Source organism: Camelus bactrianus, chromosome 4 (assembly GCF_048773025.1).
Source record: "Camelus bactrianus isolate YW-2024 breed Bactrian camel chromosome 4, ASM4877302v1, whole genome shotgun sequence".
NCBI lineage: Eukaryota > Metazoa > Chordata > Mammalia > Artiodactyla > Camelidae > Camelus > Camelus bactrianus.
In genome coordinates this window covers 89,110,997-89,127,868 of record NC_133542.1, presented here as the reverse complement: position 1 = coordinate 89,127,868, position 16,872 = coordinate 89,110,997, and the positions used below count along the sequence as shown (strand labels likewise).

The window sequence follows — 16,872 nt, the reverse complement described above, 5'->3', positions numbered from 1 at the left end:
CTTTAAATGATTAACAGTGACACTTTCATCTCTGGCATTTCGTGATTGCACATATTTTGGCAGAATGTTTGCCACGTTTCTTCACTGCCTTTTGAAATTCTACCCTAAAGTGATTGGAATAGTGATTGTTAAAAATGGGTCCAAGATCATGGCAGTGTGGGTGTAACTTGTCCCTTAATCTTACTGACCAAGGGACCTGGGGGAAATAGGAGCTGGCAGTACTGAGGGACTCATGGTTTTTAGGAAAATGGAGAAATCTCTCAGTGGCAACACGAATTTGAAGCCATATGGGCCAAAGTAAGAACTGGAAGTCCCTGAAGGTGGTCATGGTTCAAATCTTTCTTGAGAATCATGATTATACTTGTTCCAGATGTATGAAGATTTTGAATTGCCTGTTTGGCTCCATCTCTTCCTTGCCTCCCCTACCTCTGTTTGTTCATAGCAGGACTGGAGACTCTCAGCAGAACATGCCACCTAGAGCTGCCTGTTATCCAGCAGAGGACTAAGGAATCAGTGATGGGTTGGGGGGTCACTGGGTGGGTTCACAGGCTTGCCCCTCCTCCAGGCACCCCCACTATGATTCTTCCACCAAGAGGAGCCACCAGGGCATGTAGACTGAATTCATTCACTTTCCAACAGAGCAGATTTACTCAGATGAGTCTTTAAAAAAAATACACAAGCTTTGTGGTTTTTGGTTTTGTTGCTTACACATATTTTATACCAACTTCTAAGACCATAGGTAAATGTTAACAGCACCATTATTCCATGCAATCAGTTTTAAAGATGCGTATAAACAGACTGTACATCTATAGTGATTAATTTAACCAGTTCCCTGTGTAGACATTTAAATTGTTTAGTTTTCTTGTATGAGAAACTATAAACATCCCTTTAGCTAATTCTGTTATGTATGAGTCTAATTAAAATTTTTTTTATTATAAAAAATTTCAAGCATATACAAAAGTGGAAGGAGCCATGTAATAAATCCCCCATGAATCCATCAATTAGTGTCAAGAATTATCAATAAACAGCCAATCTCATCTTATCTATATTATTCTGTTGTCCCCTCTCCAGTTTTTGGGAGCAAATCTCAGACATCATATCATTTTATCCTTAGATAATTCAGTGTGTACTTCTAAATGATAAGAATTCTTTATAAAAATTGTGGTTGTCTCTCATGTTTACAGTGCTCATACGTGTACTGTAGGAAAAATTGGCGAGACTAGATAAGTATATTATATGAGCTTTCTATTGGTGTGTAGCAACTTACCACAAACGTAGTAAGTTAAAACAACATGCATTTGTTATCTCACCATTTCCAGGGGTTGAGTCCGGGGATATCTTAGCTGCGTCCTCTGCTTCAGGGTCTCATCAGGCTGTAATCAAGATGGCTGGGGCTGTGGTCTTCCTTCATGCTCAAGGCTCTCTTTTAAGCTTATCTGGTTGTTGGGAGTATTCAGTTCCTTGTGGCTGCAGGACTGAGGCCCTCAGCTCCCAGAGGCCGCCCACAGCTCCTTGCCACATGGCCCTCTCTGAAAGTGCTCTCACAGCATGTGACCTTCTTCTTTAAGCCAGCTAGGGAAAGAGGTCTCTAATGGTAGTAAGGGCCCAGCCCTCCTTTTTAAGACTTTTACCTGATTAAGTCAGGCCCATCCAAGATAATCTTTCTTTTGATGAAATAAAAATCAATTGATTTGGTCAAATCCCTTCACTTTGGCCATAATCCATTGGCTAGAAGCAAGTCACAGGTCCTTCCTGTACTGAAGGGGTGGAAACTATATAAAGGCATGAACAATAACAAAGAAGAAAGTAAGACCCGGTATTCTATCCTATTGCTAATTCACGGCAGGAGTTGGCAAAGTTTTTCTGTAAAGGGTCAGATGGTAAATAGGCTTTAAAGCAAATGGCCTTCAGGAAAGTTGCCACAGACAGTATGTAAGTGAATGGGTGTGGCTGTGTTCCACTAATGCTATTTACAAAAACAAGTGTCAAGTCACATTTGGTCAGTTGACTGGTGTCTGCCGACACCTGACATTCTGATACACTTTCCTCTTTTTAAAAATACACACACACACACACACACACACACACACACACACGCACAGTGCCACTGTGCTATGATACTGTTGAATAATCTGCTGTGTTGGGATCATGTCTTATGGGCACTATAAAAAATAATGATCTGAAAATCTGTTCATATATCTCTTGTAAAGTCACCTTGAGGACATTACTCTTTACATGTCTCAATAATTCCCTCCATGAAACTCCATGTGAAGGATTTTCTTTGGAATTTAGTGGCAATAGAAGTTTTACTTCTCCTGACCGAGGTTTTTTTTTTCCTATTACAAAAATCATACAATTTGCTATATTTCCCTTTTTGTTTTGGCTTCCAGGAAGCTCAGAGTCTAACTTGAAACCCAATTATTAAAACTCTAAAGACCTGAAAGATTGCATACTGGGCTTATCTGCCCAGGCATTGATAATTTACCCTTATTTTAATTTTCTGTGTTTTTCTGTTTTACTATTATTTCATCATGTAAGCTTCTTTGTAAAATAATATTGAATTGAAAATATGAATTTCTCGTCCTTGGATTCAACTGAGTTTATATTAATAATAGGTCCAGATTAGAAACAGCCCAAGTATCCATCAAGAGGAGAGTTAATAAATTGTGGGATCATCATATGATGAAATTTTATGCAACAACAAAAAAGACCAAGCCATTGACACATGCTACAGCATGGAAGGACTTCTCAGACATCGTGCTGAGAGGAGGAAGCCAGACACAAAAGAGCACATACTGTGTGATTCCATTTATACCAAGTCCAAGAAGAAGCAATATGATTCGAAGGTGATGGAGGTCAGAAGGTGATTGCCATGGGCAGGGGCGATTCCCTGGGCAGTGGCAAGAGGAAACCTTATGGGATGCTGTAAATATTCTTGAGCTGTCATTGAGTGTCTAGACAGGTAGAAAGTCATCGAGGGGTAGGTTTGGGATTAGTGTACTTCATTCACTTCACTGTGTGTGTATCCAAACTCCCTCCAACAGAGAACTGCTGATAATATAGCTTCTCACTTATTTCTCTTCCATGTTTATGTCCAGATGTCTGTTGGAAAAGAGCTTCAAGGTTGATGACCTCAGAAGTCCATAACTTTTTTATTTTTAAAAGTTCATAGATTAGCAGAAATTGTGTGCTTTTATTATATCATCTGTCTTAAATGCATAGCTGGAAAATAGGTAAAGATAGCTTCTCAACCATGAAGGCAGGTCACTGTCTGTGAATGTACAGTTGGTCCTCCCCATAAAGCGGCTGAGAGGGTGAATGGAGGCTGGAATCCGGCCTTGAAGCTGTTTGCCAAGGTCAGTACCTGAGGGCAGGGTCTGCCTACATTGCCTTGCCCCATTTTGCAAAAAAAATTTTTATTGAGGTGTAGTTGATTTATAATGTTAGTTTCAGGTGTACAGCAAAGTGATTCAGTTATACATATACCTTCACATATATATATTCAGATTCTTGTCCATTTGTTATTACAAGAAAGTGAATGTAGTTTCCTGTGCTACACAGTAGGTCCTTGTTGTTTATCTATTTTATATAGAGTAATGTGTGTCTGTTAATACCCAACCCCTAATTTATCCCTCTCGGCCCTTCCCTCTTTGGTAACCATAGTTTGTTTTCTGTGTCTGTGAGTCTGCTTTTAGTTTGTAAATAGAATTTGTATCTTTTTTTTTTTTTTTTTTTTTTTTTTTTAGTTTCCACCTATAAGTGATACCACGTGATACTTGTCTTGGTCTGAATTATTTCACTCAATATGATAATCTCTGGGTCCATCCATGTTGCTGCAAATAGTGGCCCCTTTTCTAATTTGTACAAATACAATTTTTCTAATTTGCACTTGGCACTGGTCAGTTGCAGCGCTACACAAAGATAATTCTTATGGTGTAATGTCAGTTTTTAGGATTGAACGCGTATTTGGTGATCTTGAGAATAAAAGCCCATTTCTGCCTGGGTCTTTGCAACCTAAGGAATGTTTTATAAAATAGAATGGGAAGAATCGAAATCAATTTCCTCTCCTTACTTTTCACGTGTACATTCTACTTAAGGATGTTAAGCATACAACCTCTAGTTGGCTTAATGGGACAGAGCCATATAGAGTTTGAGGCTTTGAGGGAGGATGAGTTTTTGCTGACTTAAGAGACCCATACTTTTAGCCGATCTTAGAAAGATCAAACTCATCTTGACTTTTAAAGAGGTCAGCGTGGCCACTACTTAGAGGAAAACATGTGAGCAGAAGATGGCAAGGAGCATCTAATCACATTTACCCCAGCTGAAACACCAATGTCCAGGAAAGAACGCAACAACAAAAACCAAAAGCAGATTGAGATCTAAAAAGACACTTAGCATTTTTAAATGCTAAGATATACATTTCAGGTTACATAATCAACCACGCATATATAGATACCATCAAGACTCTTCCCCAGCTAAACTAAAGCAAAATGATAATGAAACATTAATACATACAGAACAGATGCTCAAGCAGTTATAATGTAACTTTTCTCATTTGATATGAGATAAACTAAAATTATACGTGTGAAGTTTCCTCCATCACAGTAAAAGAAATAGTAATAGTGAAAAAAATCCCAAACTACACATGTCAGTAAGTCCAATTAATGACTGCTCGTATGACTTCAGTGTTTGGTTAAAAAAAACTCTGATACCTATTTTGGACACTTTGGGTATATTTAGGTAAAATCTGCATTTAAACCTATATATAATTTTTTAGATGAATCACTGTTACTGCTTGTGATTCGAGGAAGCTGACTTTGTAGCGCTGTTAACTCAGCCCTTTGGGAATAAAGGAGAAAGAAATTCTCTGCTAAAAATTCCAATTGTTAGGATGACTTCCTTCTCCAAAACAATCTGAACACGCTTCCACTTACTGAGAAACTATTCGCTTTTCGCTTCTTGAACACCCCCACGGGTTTGCTGATGAACTCGGTCAAGTTTCTTTTGGTTGAAAGTAACAGAGACCCACTTCAAATCAATGTCAGCAGAAGAAGGGATGTACTGACTGGAACTGGCTCCCAGTTCCAGGTTTTGGGGAGAGACGCAGCTTGGGCCAGATGTCCAGCCCTGAGCCCATCAGCTGTGGCTGAGTGGCAGAGTCACACAGTCCTGACGTGGTCATGGAGTCCACTCGTGGGAGGGATAATTCTTAGGGCAGAGGTAGGCTGGTGTGGGGAAGATATCCTCAGACTTGTTCACTCTAGTTGTCAAGAGTTGTCCATGCACTGAAGTCACCTTCCCCACTCATAGCAAGTATAAAGCCGGCCGGTGTCTCTGCTGGTCTAGTGTTCCTTGAAGTGACATTGGGCACAGCTCCTGATGGCGCTGCGGCTTCCAGATTTCCTCTGTTTCTTCACTGCAGGAACTCCAGGCTCAGGCTCAGGCATGGTGAGGTCACTGGGCAGGAAGTCTCTGGGCCACTGGGTAGCCAGTCCCTGGCTGAAACCCCTTGTGATTTTTGAAAGCATTTGTTTTTCATTGCCTATGTGGCTATCTTTATCTGAAAATAACTTTCCTTCCTTAAACTTTAAATCTTGCAAAGAGTGGTGAGATTTTGTGTTTATATCTGAATTCAATCTTCTTTGTGGGCTGGGAATTTTTAAAAAAATGTTTTAAATTGAATGGGGGAAAAACAGGGGGAGTTGAAAGCAGCCTGAGTGTGTTTAGACTGGCTGGCTTGGTGCTTCCGGGAATTTTAAGCTCACAGTTTTCACTTCTAAGAAAACTTGATCCTTGACAGTGACATGGATGAGGGCTCCTTTTTTTTTTTTTTCCAAAAAAAATACTCATGATTTTGGTTTATTTTGTTGAACTCATAAAAGAACTTCTAGGACAAGACTGCTTTGACGTGTAGCATTTAGAGGGCTTCTAAACTCTTGATTTCTACTTTCAGGTCTTAAAAAGGACTTTAGATTTTCACAGCACAAACCCTCTGGTAGTGGCCTACCCTGACTCTGGGCTTAGTGACATAATTTTAGCCAATGGGACAAAACAGATGACACAAGTAGAGGCTTGAAGAAGCACTTGTGTACTTCTTTTTTCTTTCTCAGACCCTGTTAAATGTTGAGGGTAGTTTGTTACACAGCAATAGCTAACTGATGTAGCTAACAGATGTTTTTATGTAAGTGAAATCAAGTTCAAATGATCATTCATTAAGAGCATCCAAAAGGCTGAGCTATGGGAGGGACATATGAGAAGTGGAGGGGGTAAAAACCCTTCCCCTGGGGTTGTTTTGGTCTCAAGGATATTGGGTATTGATATTATGATGGATTTATATGTGTATAAATCTCAGAGAAATTTTTTTTTTTAATGTTTGAAATAAACTCTTGGTCCTTTATCTTTGTCAATTCCTTAGGTCCCTGGGAATTGGGAGACCTGGAAGAGATTAGTATATATTTCTCTGACAATGACATAATCTGTGAGATCCTGGAGCAAGATTCTGCTGTTGGAAGGGCTTTCCTGATGAGAGTGAGGGAGCACAGTAAGTTTCCTTGAATCAAAGGTGAATTTTTATTCATTAAAATGTTGAGCTTCTCTTAAGGTGTTTGTGCTGGGGTTGACATCACAGGCAAAGGGTTGTTTAATCTGTTTTCAAAACTTGTCTTGATGTGAAGGGGAGTAATTTAAAAAATTAATGTAACCCGTCACCTCATTCTTTTCAGAGTGACCTAATGTTATTTCCTCATTAAGGGAATTGAATGAACTGTAGCAACACATGTGGATTTGGGAGTGGGGCTGGGGAAGTTCATGGAGACTTTTGCAGAACATTTTTACCATTTCCTAAATGAAATGACTGGATCAGTAAGCAATTTTGCTGGGAGAAAAATTGAACCTCTTAGGAGTATCTTGAGAATATCTAAAGAGGATATGAACTTCTTTGAGGGATATAAGAAGACTGAATAGAATAAACATAAAAGAACAAACACAAATATAGCTGTGATCATGGTGTTACTATGTAACTAGATGTGCCAAACTATACACCTGGAAGGAAAATAAATGGAGAAATAAGCTCAGGCTAACATTGATTTTGTTCCTGTAATAGTTTCAAGGCCATTTCTTATGTCTTATATTCTGAATAGTACTCCCCTCAGAGACCTCCTAGTACCTGATTCCCTACTGTTTCCTTTATTTCTTACTGTTGTCTTCGTTTTCATCCAAAACAATGTTATTTTCTCAGGTTCAATCCAAACAAACATAGAATAACCCTGCTAAGTCTGTGGATTTATGTTAAATTAATGAAAGATTTAAGAACAGTCCATGAATGACACATAATTCCTATCTTCTCTAGTTGAATTACAATGTAATTATAAATGCATGATTTTCTTAATTTAATGATTAAATTGATCAGGGTGACATCCCATTGCAGGAAGCTTTTGACTCTAAAGTTGATTCCAGAATCTTTTATCAGCTTTAGAGGTTTAATCTGTTTTCATAATGTAGTTTGTTCATTTTGGCTAAAACAATTTAGTCCTTTTAAAATATATCAAGTTGAAAAGATAAATACTGAATGATCCTTTTTTTTGGTATGTTAAATTCTGTATGAGCTATTACTTTCAGCTCAACAGTTTCACAAATATTGAATGGAGGGCACTGTGCCAGACCCTGCAGGGAGATTTAAGGGCAAATGTCATTTCAGTTTATGGGTGTGGTTGAACATGAATAATTTATTTCTCATTTTTGTTTTTGCTATTTTTAATTATTGTTTTTAATATGTTGTGGAGAATAGATATTACTTGTACATAGAACAAAATTTGAAAGGTATGAAGGGCAAAGGTGAAAAGTAAGACAGCTTCTCTCTCCTCATCCACCAGGTACCCAGTTCACTTCCTTGGAGGTGAACTTCCCAGTGTAATCTGTGCGTTTAAACATGTGCGTGTGTGCCTGTGTGTCTTCTTACCTTTGTACGAAATGTATCATACTGTGTATGCTGTTTTTCACCCTGCTTTTTTTTCCCCTTTAACTTAATAATATGTCTTGAAAGTCTTGATGTGTCTGGACACCTAGAGATGCCTCTATCTTTCTAACAACTATAAAATATTTTGTTGCATGACAGTGTCACACTCAAATTAACCACCCTCTCATTGACAGCATTTAGGTTGTTTCCAGTCTTGTGCTATTATAGACAAGGCTGCCATGAGCTCCTTTGGAAATACATTTTTCCCCCTACACAATTTATTTTACATATGAAGTAATACAAATTCTATCTTTACTCCCTAAAAATTGCCACAAATATAGAAAATACTGGAGCAACTCAGAATCTCTCTACACTCTTTTAAAAATTTCAACTTCTTAGTCTCACTGGAAATAAAGATTTCATTGAATTAGTATTTTTTTTATTTTTGAACTTCTGTGAAAGTTTAGCTCAGGTAGTTTGAAATTTTGGAAGCCCCAAACTGAATCAGAGTGTGGACATCTAACAGCAGCTTTGCCAGACAGTGCTTCTCAAACTATCTGTGGTGAAGGACTGGTTCTTCTTTTTCTTTCTTTCTTTTAGTATTGTTATTTTTACAATTTCCAATCCATTATAGACCGGGACCACTATGTAGCTCCACCACATGTGATCACATGAGAGAGAGGACATTCAAGCTGGCCTCTACCTTGTTCAGACAAGCAAGCCTGTTGTGTCAGTGTTAAAGTTTCTAGCCACTCATTCTTAATTTCTTGTGGCAAACCAGTTACAGTGTATGGATGGACATTTTGTAACACTGTTGTAGGACCCAAGATTCAATTCTTCCCGATCATGATCTGTCTCAGCCTCTAGCAGAAAAACACTGTTGGTGGAAGGATCTCTTTGTTTGAATGAACAAAGACGGCAGTGAATAAAAAAAAAAAAAAAAATCAAATTTTGTTTTCAGTGTCTTAAATGCATTCTTTCCCAGAAACTTCATCCTCTAAAATTATGTTCAATGGAAAAAGTCACCTTGGCCAAATGTATGTTCATAATGATGATTATTGTCCTCCTAGTCTATCTTTAAACAAACTCAGAATCATGACTGATGATGGAAAAATACGTTACCTTAACTGAGTTAAATTGTAAGGAACTCCAAGGAGACTCTACTAATAATGGCTTCTTAAAAAATCTTACAGACTCCTGTGAGAAGAGGAAAACTCAGGCATTTGCCTTTCTGTTTTTAAAACCATTTTAAAATTAACTTTTTGAAAGAAGAGAATCAAAATATGCATAAGCAATGGAGCTCTTTATAAATGCGTGCTAACGCCGTTGCCAGAGAGCTCTCAGGGGTGCTGTCACCACAGCAGTGACCCAGCAGGTCCTGGGTTTCTGTGACAAGTAAAAAGACTATGAGGCACTCAAAAGGCTGACTGTGCAGAATGCTGACCACTTGGCAAACTGGATTCCAGACTTGAGGAGGAAAAAAAATAACCTTTTCTACAGCAGGCACTACCAAGATGAAAAAGATTATCTCCTTTCATGATCATGTAACTTGTATTAGCCTCTTTCATATCATGAGATGAAGAAAAGGTTAATAAATAAACACAACTCTCTGTAGTTTTTAACATATGGAGCCTGAGTGAGGGTTTTTTTTTTTTTTTTTTTTTTTCCACTTGAAGGCCAAAGGCTAAGTTCTCACAATTTTCTGACTTGTCTGCCTCCACCCGCAGCAGGGAATGACTTTTTTGCCACTTGACTCCCTGCACAAAACTGCTCAGTGGGAGTCCCCCACAGAGAGAGAGAGAGATGAGAGCTGGAATATTTGTGTCTACAATTATTTTAAACTCCTAAATGTATATACTCTTCTGAAAGGCATTTCTATGAAGGTAATTCTTTTTGTTTTTTAAAAAGGAATTTAAAAACCTTGAATAAAATCCAACACTTAAGAAAAATAGGGAAAATGAGGGTGGGGGAGGGAATTACACCTTTTTGAGAGGCATAAGTAAATAAAAAATATTTCACTCACAGGATGCCATGGAGATCAAGAAACGTGGGCTTTGTAGAGGAAGTAAGTCCTAGGAGTCAAAAATTACTCATCTTCTACTTCAGCCAGTGGCCTGGGTGCAGAAAGGCGTGAGCTGGTAGAGCTGCCCAGTGCTTGTCCACAGGTGGGCATTGGGACCAGCACGAAGGACTTTTTCGCTCTAGGACAATTCTCTGGTTCTGCTGGGACTAATGAGGCTCTGCTCTGCATTCCTAGCACCTGGACCAGTACCTGGCTCGTAACAGCCACACATGAGCTTTGAAAGAATGGTCATCTGTTTTCTCTTACTATTCAATCAGGCATTTGCCCCAGTGGGTGGAAAGCACACCCATTCTTTGCTTACTGCTTGTCACCGTGATGACTCCTGACTCTCTATCTCTACTTGCCCTTTCAGTTGAGTGTTAGTCCCACATCTGCGGCTGCTTACCGCTCACTTCTGTTAGGATATTTTACTATTGCCTGAAACTCACCATTTCTAAAGGAACTCATCTTCAAATTTCCACGGATGGCAAATCACCACGCTGGTTATCCCAGTACAAAATTTTGGAAATGGGTGAATCTCTGAATCCAACTAGTCATTGAATCTCCAGAGAGTCTATCATTTAACGTATTCTCTGAGGTTTTCTTGTTACTTGTAAACTAGTTAGTTCTCTCACCTCCTCGTTCCAAAATTCTTGCTGCAGATTTTTCCTTGTCCTTCCCAACCACTGATGCCAAATTTGTCTTCCTAGCGTTGACGCTACAGCACTCATCTGCTCAAAATCCATCGTCAACTGTTCCATGCTATTGAATTCACTTTTTCTGCTGGGTTTCAAGATCCTCCACTCATTATTTCCCAAAATATAGACACCTTAGTTTTAGGCAGACTTACTTCCTTATTGACCTTTGTGATATTGTGATTTATGATAAGAAATACATATTTGATCCTGGATTCCATTCCTAGCACAAAACTGCACTGGTCCGGGAGCGGTTGTATAATACCCCTGCCTCAGAGATCCCCCCTCAGTTAATGGAAGTCAAGCTGCTGTAACAAATTAGATTCCGAATTACATAATGGCTCAAATACTCTAGAAGTTTATTTCTTCTTCACATGGAAGTCTAAAGGGGCTGTTCCTGGCCAGCGGGTTTCTCTTCTTCATGCAATGGTTCGGAATTCAAAGTGTCTTTCATCTAGATCCTCAGAGACACCTGCGGTCAGGTAGAAGAATTCAGGGAAAAGAAAGAACAAAGGACGCCAGCCCCTTCCCCTGAGCTTCTACCTTGACTCCAGCCAAGCCTTCTTGGACCTGTGGTCTTGGCTTTGATTATCAGCCTGGTAGCTGGGTCCCTGCTGCCTAAGGGCTGGCTCCTGGTCAGTCTTTGCGCTCTGTCCGCTACCCAATTTCTAACCATTGTCCTCTGTTCACATTAATGGGACATCTTTCCCCTTGAATAGAACTGTGTGATGCCTCCTGCTTTAGCACATCTCTGCTGCTCTGCACCCAGATAGCACACAGCTTTCCCAAGAGGACTTCCAGCGCTTGCGGAGGGCCCGCCCTACTGGAGCCTCACCCGCAGTGGGCAAGGTCAGGTCCTGGTTCTGGACCCTAACAACATGTCCTTAGGTAACAGGGCTGTGCCCCGCTGGGTTCTGAGAAGTGATGTCAGCAGTGGACTTGGCCATCCTAGGACCTAATTAAATTGAACTGTTTAGCGCCAGGGCTTGGCACTTGTTTTAACTTTAAGGGTCACAGGACTGTCATTGCAAGCCCAAGATACAGGCAGACAGGGGCAGGAAGTCAGAGGAAAAATAAAGAAATGAAGGAAGAGGGAAAGAAAGGGGAGCAGTGTGCGCCCTGGAGGGAGTGCCTGCCTTCCACGGGACCTGTTTCACTAGACACCCTCCTGGCCAACGAGCTGTCATCAGAATGGAAGTGCCATGTGCTCCAATACAGGCAAAATATTGCTCTCAAAATGGTAGCATAGAAACATATTTGGAATCTAGGGGCTCTTCAGCAAGCCGAGTGGAGGGGTGGAGAGAACATGGGGTTTGACTTCAGACAACGCCTGAGTTTGCCTCTCGGCTCTGCTCCTTGTGAGCTAAGTAATCTTGGGCAAGCTACTTGATCTTTGAAGCCTGTTTTCTGAGTTCTAGTGTGGGGATAACGACACCAATTTCTAATGACACAATGCATGTAAAACACCCAGTGACATGTTTGGCATAAAGCAGGTGTTCAATAGGTAGTGGCTCTGTGCCCCTTTTTCCTTGTCACTGTTCTCTGTCACAGCACCAGGCCAGAGAGTCTTGGTGGCTTTGCAGAACCATTTGCTGCTTTCCCCAGATGGTGACTTGAAGCAGCAGGTTTCTGCAAGCTGCCCAGTGTCCAGGTGTCCCCAGATCAGCCTGTGTGCGGCTGCTACCATTGGCTCAATTGCCAAAAAAAATTTTTTCAATTTTTAATTAAAGTATAGTTGATTTACAAGTTAGTTTCAGTTATACATATACATACACACACACACACACACACACACACATATATATTCTTTTCAGATTCTTTTCCGTTATATTCCTTTAAGTTTCTTTTCCATTATATGTTATTACAAGAAATTAAATATAGTTCCCTGTGCTGTACAGTAGATCCTTGTTGTTTATCTAGTTTATACACAGTAATGTGTGCCTCTTAATCCCCAACCCCTCATTTATTCCTCCCCCTCCCCCTTTCCCCTTTGGTAACCATAGTTTGTTTTCTATGTCCTTGAGTCTGTTTTTGGTTTGTAAATAGAATTTGAATTACAAATTCTGTTACAAACCAAAACGTCTCTTAAAGGGAGCAGTTGCATACAAACGTGCTTGTCAGATGGGTGGCATATTTATGTCCTCGTAGGTAGCCAACTTCCAGGGGCACTGTCATTGGAAATGACAGAATGGAGAAGCAAGCAACCTCTGCCCTCTGCCCTCCCAAACCTAGGGCACCCTCTAGAAATCAGGTGAGCCTTTCCATGAGGAGAAAGTATTGCAAGTGTGGCAGGATGCACAGCAGCCTTTTTTCTCGTGAACCTGTGTGCACATAAAAATATTCAACAAATATTTACTGGGCTTCTGCTACATGCCAGCCACTGCATGAGGGACGCAGTATACACGGGCCATTCTCTCCTCTTACAAGGAAACATAGCACAGAACAATGGTCTGTTTATATATTAAAATCTAGAGTCAGGTGAAGAGCTTTCAGACACAGAGTGAAAAATAGGTTGTTATTTATGAATTGGGCACCTTTGTCTTGCTGTTTGCTAACAGAGCATACCTTATGCAAAATTCATTTTCCCACCGCAAAACATGTGATCAAAGACCATCCGTCATTTGGATTCGAGGCAAATGAGCAACTGGCGATTGGCAAGAGCTTGTATGATTCTGGTTTGGAGAGATCTGTGCTGCCCTGGGAGAGCACTGCTGATAGCTGCTCCCGTTACAGGGGGCTCCAGTGGACTAGACTTTGAACTTTTGGTCCTTTTGGGGAAAAGGGAAGGAAAGCAATGCTGTCGCTGTCACTAGGAGGGAGCCTTGTCTAATGGTGAAAACACAGATGTGGGATTTAGCTGTCATAAATCCTTCTGCCAATGACCCCAAAGTGGGGCTTACGTCTCCCTCACCCTGCCTCAGTTCCCCCTTCCTGTAAAAGCAGAGAGCAAACCAAGGACTTAAGAGTCAGAAAACACATATTCCAATCCTGGCTCCACTATGTAGACTTGAGAGAAGTTTGATTTTTGAAACCTCTGTTTCCTTCTAAGTCACTAAGTTCTGTCTTTCAGAGTTTGCGGTCCTTGAAATCAAGAAACGAAACTTCTCTCTTCAGCCCCTTGTAGAATAAGCCCCCAAATCCTGCTTGCTGAATAAGTCAATGAACCACAGCACTGAAGTTTGGCTTCATCTATTTCAAGTGCCTTGAGCCCATGGAGCGATACCTGTATGGACCTACCAATAGTCTTCCAAGGCATCACCTGGGTTCCTTACAGTGACGGGCACGCCAGCAGGGTTTGGTGTTTCCTTCGGAGAATGGACACAGTCATCTCTCATCTATTTCACGTGGATTAGCTTCTCTGAAAGGCCATTTTCCAACGTTGCTTCCTTCATCTTGTGGACGCCACCCTACTCCTGGACCCCACCAGGTGAGTGTCTCCAGGTGTGTTTTTTCTACCAAAGGACTGAACCAAATTTGAAACTGACTTTGTCACTGGCCATCTCTATGACTTTGGATGAGTTACCCAATCTCTGAGAATCTCAGTTTTTCCACTTGCTCCGAGGGGAGGATATTCCTGTGTTACTTCTCTCTCTCCCATCCCATGGCAGGGCAGTAGTGGAAATCAAATGAGATGATATTTTGTGTGTGTGTGTGTGTGTGTGAAGAGAGTTGGAAAACCCAGAAGTGACTATAGGAACTGAAAGTGGAATTCTTATAATTGCCACTTACCAGCATCATCAACAGCTTGGAGGGTTGTGTTTGTCTCCCCAGCCATGTCACAGACACTAACCGGTACAATGTAAGGAAATATAAAGAAGCAAAGAATGAAAAATCCTAGAAGTCACGGTTGAGTACCTCACTGTGTCTAGAGACTGCTTCCCTGTTCCCTGGTGTTTTACTGACTTACTTGATGCAGGGTGGCAGAGGCCCCTGTGGACTTGCAGGAAGTCTAAAGTGAATAAATGCCATTTTATATTCATTCATTGGTTTGTTTTTCCATTAAACACCAACTATATAGAAAGATGACTCAAACATGGATCTGCTCTTGCAATTCTTTCAAAATGGTTAGAGAAATAGGGCTCTTAGCTTAAAACCAATAATACAAAGTAGGAGATGCTAGGCATTACTCTCATGAGAGGGAGCTAGTTCAGTGCTGTGCTGTACTGCACTGTGTAAGGAGAGAGAATTTATCACCAAGGGGCAGGAAGGCTTATTGGAAGAAACGGTTTCTAGCTGAGTCTTGGAGAGCTGGGAGAATTTGAGCTTAGAGAATGGGGTGAGGGACGGAGGACATGCAGGCAGAGGGATGAGTTGGGTAAAGACAGACACACTCTCAATGGCAGGCTTCTCCTGTGACTTTGAAGTCCCCTTGACCCTGAGCATGGGTTATGCTTCTTGTTTGAAGATGACTTTTTTCATCTTTGTGTTTGTTTTCAATTTTTTCCTTTGATGGTCTTTAAGTTTCTAAAAATAATCAACTATCTCACCATGTAGTAGATCTGAGCACGGGAGACTCAGGGCCCCTACCGGCAAAACCTTGGCTCCGTATTATGTAAGAAATTCATCAGAACGTCTCCTTCTGGAATGTGAGGTTCACTTCAAAGCCCTCTTCTGTTGACCAAACCCTGGGAGGTACCATGCTCAGTCATCACTTCTCAGTTATTGGGCTCCCCTCTACCTTGCTGTAAGATCAAAGGAAAAGGGGGTTCCATCCAATGGGGTTCATTGCTTATCGCTAGCTGATGTGAGCAGAAATTAATTTAAGGAGTTCAAGAAATTGTCAGTCCAGAGTGTAGGAAGAATCCTCAGCTTGTCTGAGGCATCAGAACCAGGAAGAAAACCCAGCATAGTCCACCATAGCTTTGCAGACGATGAAACTTTGATGTAGTGTGAATGCTGGAGAGACTATCATTTACATGATTCATTGCACTGGAAGCCAGGACCAGCCCCTTGAGTTTGATGTACACACACAGTATAACCCTTCCCTCCAATCACATTCAAGCAGCAAAATATGTAGAACAGGAATTTCTTGAGTTTTACCCGAATTTGTTGGTTTATAAAGTTGGGCTACCTAAGGCTACAAGATGATGACGATCTTCAGATTTGGGGACTTTTATGAACTGGGAGATGAAAAAGATTAGCTTCGACATAGAGTTGTTTACTTTTTATTTTGCCAAATTCAGGACATTTGACTCAAAGGACCTTAAAGGCCAAAAAAAAAAAAAAAAAAAAAAAAAAAAAGATTGTCATCTTTTTAAAAAGAAAAAGAAGTTTTACGCCAGATATTGGGAAGGCCGTCATCACAGAGTGAAGAATGGCCCTTCTCTGGAGAGCTCGGTTGGTAGTCTTCCACCTGCGCTTCTGCTCTAAAATGTTTTAAATAGTTGCATGGCAAGTCCAGGCCGTGGGACTGGCCTTGGGGACCCCGTGCGTGTGTTAGAAGAGAACGGACTTGGCTGGTCTGTTTGGGAATAGACGGAGGGACTCCTCGGGGGCGCGGATGGCTTCCTGAGCGGTCGCATCCGTCCCCGCCACGTGCATTTGGTGCTGGCATCATATTTCCTGGCATTTGGTGAGGGGATGATGTGTCCAATTCACTTTCATTCTGACTCATTTGTGGGAAGGGAAATTTAATTCTCTGGGAACCCTTGTTTGTATTAGTGTTAAATCATTTGTCTGCTGTTTAATGATTTATGCACGCAGTGCAAAGAGGTCCCAGAATTGCTTTTCCGATCGTTCCGCTCCCCACCCCTCCCTCATTCCACTCCAGGCTGGAGAAATAATTCAGTTTTGTACCTTAGGGAGTCCGCCCGAGATGCTCTTCTTTCGCTTACGCGTCCCCGATATGCTCTGTCGGCTTTGGGCTTTCAGATGAGTAGAAGGACTTCTCGGGGATGCTTAGGGAGGTCTTACGTGGTACTTTGTGCTACTAACGCGCTGAACCGCTTTGCCGCCTTAACGCCGCAATCGGTCTCCTCCCAAAACCGACGCGCCCATTTTGGACTGTAAATGGTGATCTTATGATTTATTCTCCTCCAGCTCATATGCTTAATGTGGATGGGGCTTTGGTGCTCGTTAACACAGAGACTTTTATTGGGAGGGCTGCTCTGTCTGCTGTGTGGAGGGAACCTCATACATTGCACCTCTCTCCACTGGCCATC

At 41.1% G+C, this 16,872-nt stretch overlaps 1 protein-coding gene across 24 annotated transcripts in view; it reads left to right on the top strand.

Moving 5' to 3' along the window:
• LOC105078787 (recQ-mediated genome instability protein 1-like) overlaps nucleotides 1–16,872 on the top strand; it is a 345,845-nt gene that overhangs the window by 270,629 nt on the left and 58,344 nt on the right. For 21 of the 24 annotated variants that reach the window (XR_012506735.1, XR_012506739.1, XR_012506748.1 and 18 more), the window contains 2 exons: nucleotides 6,416–6,541; nucleotides 13,782–14,138. The gene's annotated coding sequence lies outside the window, so the exon portion shown is untranslated. Of the gene's footprint in view, nucleotides 1–6,415; nucleotides 6,563–13,781; nucleotides 14,139–16,872 lie in introns of all 24 variants that reach the window. The other 3 variants (XR_012506740.1, XR_012506737.1, XR_012506736.1) reach the window with 3 other exon arrangements.